Here is an 8862-nt window from a genome sequence, read left to right as displayed (position 1 = left end):
GTTCAAGCTATTCCCCTGCCTCAGCCTCCCGGGTAGCTGGGATTACAGGTGCATGGCACCACACCCAGCTAATTTTTTGTATTTTAGCAGAGACGGGATTTCACCATGTTGGCCAGGATTGTCTTGATCTCCTGACCTCGTGATCCGCCTGCCTCAGCCTCCCAAAGCGCTGGGATTACAGGCGTGAGCCACCGCGCCCGGTCTTTTGTATTTTCAGTGGAAGCGGGGTTTCACCATGTTGGTCAGGCTGGTTTTGATCTCCTGACCTCAAGTGACACATCCACCTTGACCTCCCAAAGTGTGGGGATTACAGGCATGAGCCACCATGCCCAGTCCTGGCTGTCTCTCTTTTTGTGATGTTAGCATCCCTATTGCCCAATACCTAGATCATGAACTCATTAGTTATGAATTCGAGGTGCCCTATAATATCATTCTTTCATCACTTATCCGCTGAAAGACTCCTTCTAGCAGCACTTCCCATTGCTCCTTCTTCAGTTCCTCAGTTAATTGAATTTTCACACCTGCAAAGCTTACATGCTGTGTGAGCCTTGCTCTGTCAGTTCCCAGCATTTACTAACTGCCTGCTTTGTGCCTCTTGCTGGGGTCACAGAGAGACGTGTCCCCAACCCCGTGGGTGGTCACAGACCTGTGGGAGAGAAAAACAGGTACATAATTGGGTCCCAAATTGATCGTGGAGGTAGAGGTACTGACACGATCCTGTGGGTGCATATATGGGATAGACCCTCTGGGAAGTGAGGGGTGCCTGGAAGAGGTGCCTGCGTCTGGATGCATCTGATCTCCTGCAGAGGCTCAGCTGGCTGGCAGAGACCCTGGGGGCTGGGCTGACAGCTCCCACTTTTAGAGTTTCTAAGTTTAGTTTTTTGAAACTGAAAGCAGATAAAGCAGTCCCAGTTTTGTCAGGGGCTCCCAGGGGACGATCCAGCTTGTATCCTGGGGTTTCCTTCCATCTCTAGGACTTGGAGGAGTGTTAGGCTACAGCCTGGGTGAGGCCACATCCGGGGCTCCAGTGGGGATGAAAAGGACCTCAGAGGCAGCAAAAGGAAGGGTTGTGAGTGTGAGAGGCCTTCAGGGCTGCAGTGCGGGAGCTGCCTCTGCCTCTCACCAGTTGATGATTTGAAGGGGCTCCCTAGCCTCTCGGGGACTGTTTTCCCATCTGTTGCTTGAGCTTGCATCCTGTGCATGGACAGGTCGCCTGGTTGCCACGGGTGTTTCTGGAGGCTGCATTCTTTTTCCCCAAGGTGCCCCAAGCATCACAATTACTGTGGTCTTTTCCTCCTATGCTGAACTTCCTTTCTCATCAGCCATCTCATCTAAGAGCATTTGCCTCTTCCAGGCCCATGGGCATTGAGTTCTCAGCACATCTGCAACCCTACTGGGGGCTTGATATAAAACTCTCCAACTGCTAAAAGTGGAGTCAGTAGGAAGGGAGGTCATTCTTGGAGGTCACGCAGCTCAGCTTCCTCATCTCATGAATGGGGTCTCAGCAGGAAAGAGGTGACTGAGGGAGTCTATTTGTTCAAATAATAAAAGAAGAATAAAACAAGACATTACTGTTCAGAATATTCCACCTTTCATCTTAAATAGGTTCCAGGAATGAGTTGGTGGGAACTCTGATGGGGTGGAGGCCAAGCCTGTGACCTTTCATGGCTGTCATCTTTATTTAGATGATGATCTTTCCAAGGGCACTGGCCAAGAGCACCACGTGTATTATCACCTCCCACATTGTTATATGTAAATGCTTATTCCCCGGTGCCACAAAGAAATAGCACTTGAACATAAATTTAATTATCTCAGCAAGGCAATGTTTACTTTCTGTAGAAAGGGTGCTCATCGCAGATGGAATAATGGCGAGAGCACATCCGAACAAAGGAGGGAAGCAATTTTTATTCCTCACGCAGTTTGTCCCTGCTACTGTGTCCTGTCTCCATTGGCTGGAGCCAGACCGCACAATTTAAACTGAAACCTGATTGGCTAAGAGTTTAAAACTTTTCTAAATAGGTAAAGGCAATAGAAAGACAAAGGAAAAGAGGAGGTTCCTTACGAAAGGACTTAGAAAAGTAATAACATTCCCAAATAAGTAAGGGCAGAGGCTGTGAGCTAGGACATGCCTGTGAGTACGTCCAGCACGGATATTTTCGTTAAACTACAAGGACATAGAATGTATTATGTGCCTGTGAGCATGTCTAGCATAAAGTTAGTCTTTAAAAGAAACTATTATTTCTAACACTTATGTTTATTATTTAACAAGAAGGGAAACTTTGAAGAAGAACTTTTACTTTCTACACACGTCTTTTATCATTCAGCACAGGGGATGCATTGAAGGTCTAGGGGTTTGGGTTTGTGAAGAAAGCACTAAACCCTTCCACCTGTCCTTTCCAGGTCCCCTCAAGCCCTGGCCTGGCTGCTGTCCTCCCACCCCGGGAGCTCCTTCTGCAGCTGACTGTGCATTCCTGGGAAGCAGATGGTGTGTCCTGCTCAGGGACAGGACGAGGGGTGAACAGGGTGGCAAGCGTGGGAAGCAGTGACCACCCGAGGGTCAGGGTCAAGGAGAGGGTGCTGCCGCTCCTGGAGGCTGGGAGAGCTAGAACTGGGGGCTGCCATAGAGGAGCCTGGCCTCTGCCAGACCTACTCCTGATGGAGTGGAGAGTAAGTTCTAGAACCTTCTGTCCTCCCTTTCTCCAGCCTCCTCCTTGTGCCTCCCATTGGCTGAGCCCAGCTGGAAGCCAGAGGCCAAGGAAGCCAGGGATATCATCCTTGGGATCAGCCTCCTGGGGCCAGAGAATGGATGAAACTGGGACCAAGAGGGCAGAACAACAGCCAGCAGGACAGCCGAGTGTGAAAAAACACAGAGGGCACATGCGCCAGCCCAGGGTCCAGCCCAGCCCAGGGCCCAACCTGCCAGCTGGTCAAGAAAAATGCAGGTTTCCTTCAAATGATTAATAGAAGCAACCGAGATGGCGACAAGGAGGTTGATGTTAAGGAGACAGGGGCCAGGGCAAGTCTGATCTGCACCTCCTTGGGCAGGCCTCACCCTTCGGGGCCTCTGTTTCCTCCTCTCCAAGGTGAAGGCCTTGGAAGAGACCTCGCCGCCTCGACTCCACAGGGCCCCACGACTCATTTTGCTCGTTCGATTCCATGTGGGTCTCCGATCTGCAGGTGCTAGACTCACATTCAGGAACCATGTTTGTCAATGAAATGGGAGATTTCCCCTCTCCCGGGCACTGGCACTCTGGCCAGGCTACTTAAATGTGGGAGAAGACACAGAAGAAAATGAAGTGAGTCCCCTGAGATGTGGCCTCAGCCAGGGCCTGGGTTTTAACAGCTGTGGGGTTCCCCGGGAATGTGGGTACCTAGCCGAATCATGAATAGCCCTGTAGGAAGATTGATTAAGATGTCATGCCGGCGGCAGGCATTCAAATCCAAATGCTGCTTACTAAGGGAAACCCTCGCCCTCTGCTTCGGCTTGCTTCATGCAGTGGGAACTGGGGGGCTGGGAGGGCCTGGAGCTTCCTCCTCCCAGGAAGGGCCGCAAAACCCTCAGCCCAGGGCATCTCCCCATGCACACTCCAGTGCTAAAGGCACTGGCCTGTGACAAATCAGTTTGGAAATCTGAGGACAGGTGTGGAGCCTTGGTGTGAATTCCAGTCATGCCACTTACCAGTTACAAGACCTGGGGCAGGTGTCTCTGTGGTCCTGTGCCTCCATTTCCTTCCCTGTGAAATAGCCTTTGGTAAGGACTAAGTCAGTCAGGCAGCTGGCTGGCTTATCCATCTTTGCTGCTTGGAAGTGTTAGTCCCCTCCGCTCTGATCTCCCTTTCCCGGGGAGGTCTTCCCAGATCCCTCCACCCCAGGCCTCTGAACTCCTGGCTTCCGTTTCCCACGGCGCCGCTGAGCCCTGTCCCAGCTGCCCTCTTCTGTTTCCTTGTCACCTGCCTGTCTCCCAGCAGGCTGCCTGCTCCTCAAGGACGTGGGTGCATCTGCTTCCTGTGGGTACCAAGCTGAATCTTTATCCTCCATTCCAGCACAGGCCAGGTGTGGGGGATGGCACTTCCTCCACTGGGGCTTCCAGAAGATTCTCCGAGGTATGAGCCAGGGTGGGGCTTGTGCTCACCAGCTATAGCGAAGGGTGGGCCATGTGACTCTGGGCCATGCTTTCTATCTGGGGGCTGCCCCCTCACTCACTCCTTCTATTTGTTCCATCAATCATTTCATTCCACAAAGGTTCACCTATCGTCTCCAAGGTTCCAGGGAGAACAGGATAGTGGGAGAACTCCTGGGGGGCAGAGAATGAAGATGAGAGAAAATGAGAGAGAGAATCATGAGCCATATAAACAAGACATTCTCCTGCAAAGGACTGAGGGGCAAGAAGGGGCCTCCAGCCTCCATAGAGGGCTGAGGGAGGAATTCCCCAGGGAAGGCCTAGGAGAAGCTAAGAGCCCAGCCTTTGAGAGAAGAAGGGCGCTTAGAGACTGTCCACGATGACTCTCCCTGGGGAGGGAGGAACCAGGAGGCAGGGACACTTGACGCCCGGAGCGCAAGTATTGTGACTTCCTCACCAGGGTTTTATGTGTCTATTTGTCTCTGTATGTCAGAGACATGTGGCACGAGAGACAGGGTTCAGACGGGGGCTGCCAGAGGCCTCCCAAAGAGCCCATTGTGGGACTGTCCAGCTGTAACATGACAGGTAAGCAAGGACTGCTTGAGAGGAACCTTTGGCTCCCCACTGTCTGGCCTTGCCCTTGTCAGCATCCATCTTCATGTCTAGACGGCTGTACGGGCTTTATCTTCACTCTCAAAAGGAACTTGTCGTTTAACGAAATAAGATGAAGTATGATGAGTCTAATCTTACGTAGGGCAGTGCTTGCTAATTGAATGTGATTTCTGGAGCTAATAAGGGATTATTGTCAGGTTCTCAATTTCCTGTCCTTCTTCTGACTCCAACGTTTTTTGATATGTTAGAGGCTTCATAGCTGAGACACTCAAAAGTACTTCCCGCCTCTTGCATGGGAATTCGCAGTTTGTAAAGCATCTCCTGATGTGTGCTCTTGTTTGAGTCTCACAGCTGTGAGGAGAGAGGATCAAGGAAGAGGATGCCCATTTTGCAGATCAGAAAACTGAGGCACAGTGAGGTCTGGGAATCTTCCCAAGATCACATAGTTGGGGTGAAGGGGAGAGGCTGGTTTTCCTCTGATCCCCCAGCTCCCTGGAAATCAGACCTTCGGGCTGTCCCAGATTTCACCCCTGGTGCTTGGACATCAGTGCAAAGGTGCACAGCCAGTAAAATCCAAAAATCAAATGTGGCTATTCCAAATGTGAACCCCTAGAAAAACTCAGGGGCTTAACTTCAAAGTGAATGCAAAGAAACAAAACCATTAAGATACTGTTCGGTTCTGTTGTGTTCAGAGCAATTTTAGAAAAGATGTGATCACTTTAAGAAGAAGCCTACTGCGGGTGCCTAACAGACACACAGCATCACAGAAACAGCTGCCGCTTCTGTGAGGAACGAGGCCAAATGTTCATTGAGCATCGATTCTGGCTCAGGCTAGAAGTTTTCCAAGATCCTGCCTGGAACACTAGGATAATCAAATATCCTTTCATATGTGCCTAGTGCCTAAGCAAGCCTGGCACGGCAGAGAGAAAGAAACATATTTTAAATAACATTTTTCTGCTTATAAAAATTAATATATATGTATTTGAGTGAATTTGGAAAATAAAAAAAAATAAAGTGACAAAAACACATGGAATTCTACCAACAAGAGATGTTCATTTTCAACATTTTGACATTTATCCTTAGGCATCCAGGCTTTTTAAAACACGAGATCGTACTGTATGCGATGATATTTAAAGCATTTCTCATTCAACATGCAGTATCGACATGCTATGTTGTAGGGGCAGGATAGCATGTTGGTTAAGATAATGGATTCTGGAATAGTCTCTCAAGCTGTGGGCAAGTGCTTAATCCCGTTGTGCCTCCATTTCTTCCTAAATAAAATGAGGATAAGAGCAGCACCTTTTTCATACTCTTGTAGGAGTAAACAAACTAAATATGTAAAGTGCTTAGAGCAGGACCTGGCATAGAGCAAGTTTTCACTAAATGTTTGATGTTATTATTATTTCAGTAAAATTATTTAAGCCTTCCTCGCTCATCCCCACTACTTACTTCGTGCTGGGCATTTTCCAGGGTCTTTTCACACATGTTGTCACATTGCACTTCTAAATGATGCCAAGAAACTGATATTGCCTCCCATTTCACAGATGTTGAAACTGAAACTTGGGGCAGACAGGTCACTTGCCAACTCATACCGGCAAGCCAGAATCAAACCCCTTCAGGTCCTGTATGACCCCCAAGCCTTTGGATGGTGCCCAGACCACCCTGCTCCCGATCTTAGCTCTAAACAAACCAGATTGGCACTGTGGATGCTGCTATTGATTTGTCTGACATTGATTGTTGCTACTACCTAGGGTTGTGTATGCAGGAAAGGAGGCCTTTTCAGTCCATTTGTAACCCAGCCCACACCTCTGGTTATTTCAAATCAGCTGCCACCTCTTCCTAAAGCTTCCTTAGATGGCTGGGACTGAGATTCCTCCAGGAGCAATCCTGTCTCCAGTGTCTGGTAGATGCCTGGCGTTCCGTAAATGCATGCACAGTTGAGCTGAAAGCCACTTTTAAAAAATAAACATTGATAACTGGAGATGCTTTTGGGACTGAAACCAAAACCCAAGAAAGACAAAGAAAAGAGATGAGGTATTTCATTTAGAGAAGACTTGGAACCTACTGCCCCAAGGAGTACCTAGTGAAAGTGAGAGGAGGAGGAGTCCCATTGTAAATTGGAAAAGCCTTGGCCTGGGGCCAGGCCAACCTTAGTTCCAATCCCTGTGTGACCTTGAGTGAGTTTATTCCCCTCAGCCTCCTCCATACAATGGGGACAAGGCTGCGGTAAGGACAATAGGAGAGAATGTGTTTGGACTATTTAGCGTGTGCTGGGCATGAGTTTAGACTTTTAAGGGCAGAAGCCCTGTCTTCTGTGTTGTAGAAATTGGTGCCCTTAGTTTCTAGAAGAGTATTGGGCAGGCATGAGGAAATGTTATTGGACAAATGAATATTTAACAAATAAAAGTTAGTTTCTCCCTCCCTACCATCCTGCACAGGTTCCAGGGAGTAGTTAGGAGGATGCGAGATGAGGGTGTGAGAAGATGGGGGAGGAGATGGTTGAATAAGAAATAAGCAATGTAAGGAGTAGCAACGGGTGCAGGAACCAGAACCAGCATGTCAGAGTCCCAGTCTCAGCTCTGCCACTGGCAAGCTCTATAACTGTAGCCAAGTTGCCTCATCTCTTGGGGTGAGCAAATAGGGACAGCGATAGTACTTAACTCGCAGTGTTGTTGTCAGAATGACAAGAGCTTTAAACTTATAAAACACTCAGCATAGAGTCTGGCACAAAGAAAGCACCCAATTAATGTAAATCATCATCATCATTATCATAACATTTTATTAATTAGAAGAAAAAAGATAAATTAGATATGGTTGGGTAATAAACCACCTTAAAGCTTACTGGCTTAAAGCTACAACCATTTTATATATTCATGTATACACATTAGACGTAGATTGGCTCTGCAGGGTGGTTTTCTGCTGGTCTCACTTAGGTCATTCATCAGATAGTTCTACTGGGGCTGAGTAGTCTAGGAGGGCTTTGTGTCTGGCCATTGGTGCTAGCCATCAGTTGACTGGTTTTTTAGCTAGAATGCTCATCTCTGCTCCCTGTATCCTCTCAGCCTCCAGAAACGAGCTCAGGTTTGTGCATATGGTGGTCTAAAGGCATGGTTCCAAAAGAGAGAGCAGGAGCTTCAAGGTCTCCTGAGGCCCAGGCTCAAATCTCCCACAATGTCACTTCTGCATCTTTCTGTTGGTCTAAGCATGTGGCAAGGCCAGTCCAAGATATGGAGAACCAGACTCCACCTCTAGCTGGGAGGGGCAGGGGAGTCACATTACAAATGAATGTACACACAGAGGTGGGAGGGATTCTTGCAATCAGCTTTGCAAACAGTCCTTCACTGGCAGGAAATGACATTTTTGAGGCCCTGATTACTTACCAGGCACTTCAGCTTCCACAGATGTATCCACATAGCAAAATGGTGAGGCAAAGACTTCACCGTCACCAGGAATACTATATTCAGGCCAAGTCTGCCAAGCCATTGAGGCATCTGAGATGGTGGGATTCAGGCTGCAGATCAGGACCTGGGGGAAAGACACCTGGGTTCTTTCTGTCAGTGAGAATTGCAGAATTCTAGGAAAACCATAATTGTAAAATGAATTACAGATAAGAAGTAATATTTCTATCAAGTGTGTCAACTGAATGATGAGGTTCATACATTTGGAAAGGAGAGCTTTATTTCCTATAAAAGATTGCAGCCTGCAGGGTGGCCATTCTGGCAGGCTAGGGAGCATAATCTCCAGCCAGAAGCCAGAAACAGACACTTTCAGCAAGGGACAAAGAGAACAGAAATTTATGCTGAGTTTGGTAGCCAGATATACATATTTAATTAGTTATGGGAGGAGTCATGAATATTTATGAAAGATAAACATACACATGTGCAATTGAGCTTCATGCATTTCCATGGGACCCACGTTCAAAAATGGCAGCATTAGCATGATCGGAGGGTGTTTTCAGCCATCTGACATCAAAAGGTGGGGCAGAGGATGCAAAAACCCTTTTTGCATGTTGTCTGTAGACTGGCCAGAACCATTTCATGGTTGGTGGTCTCTTACCACTGCTGAAGCAGTGAGAACTAAAGGAGCCAAATCCTGGAGAGGGGAGATCTTCTGAGAGTCGGTGCTGCTCT

The sequence above is a fragment of the Mandrillus leucophaeus genome, unplaced genomic scaffold, assembly GCF_000951045.1.
Source record: "Mandrillus leucophaeus isolate KB7577 unplaced genomic scaffold, Mleu.le_1.0 Scaffold68, whole genome shotgun sequence".
Taxonomy (NCBI): domain Eukaryota; kingdom Metazoa; phylum Chordata; class Mammalia; order Primates; family Cercopithecidae; genus Mandrillus; species Mandrillus leucophaeus.
The sequence above is the reverse complement of the archived record's forward strand: the minus strand, read 5'-3'. Positions refer to the sequence as shown.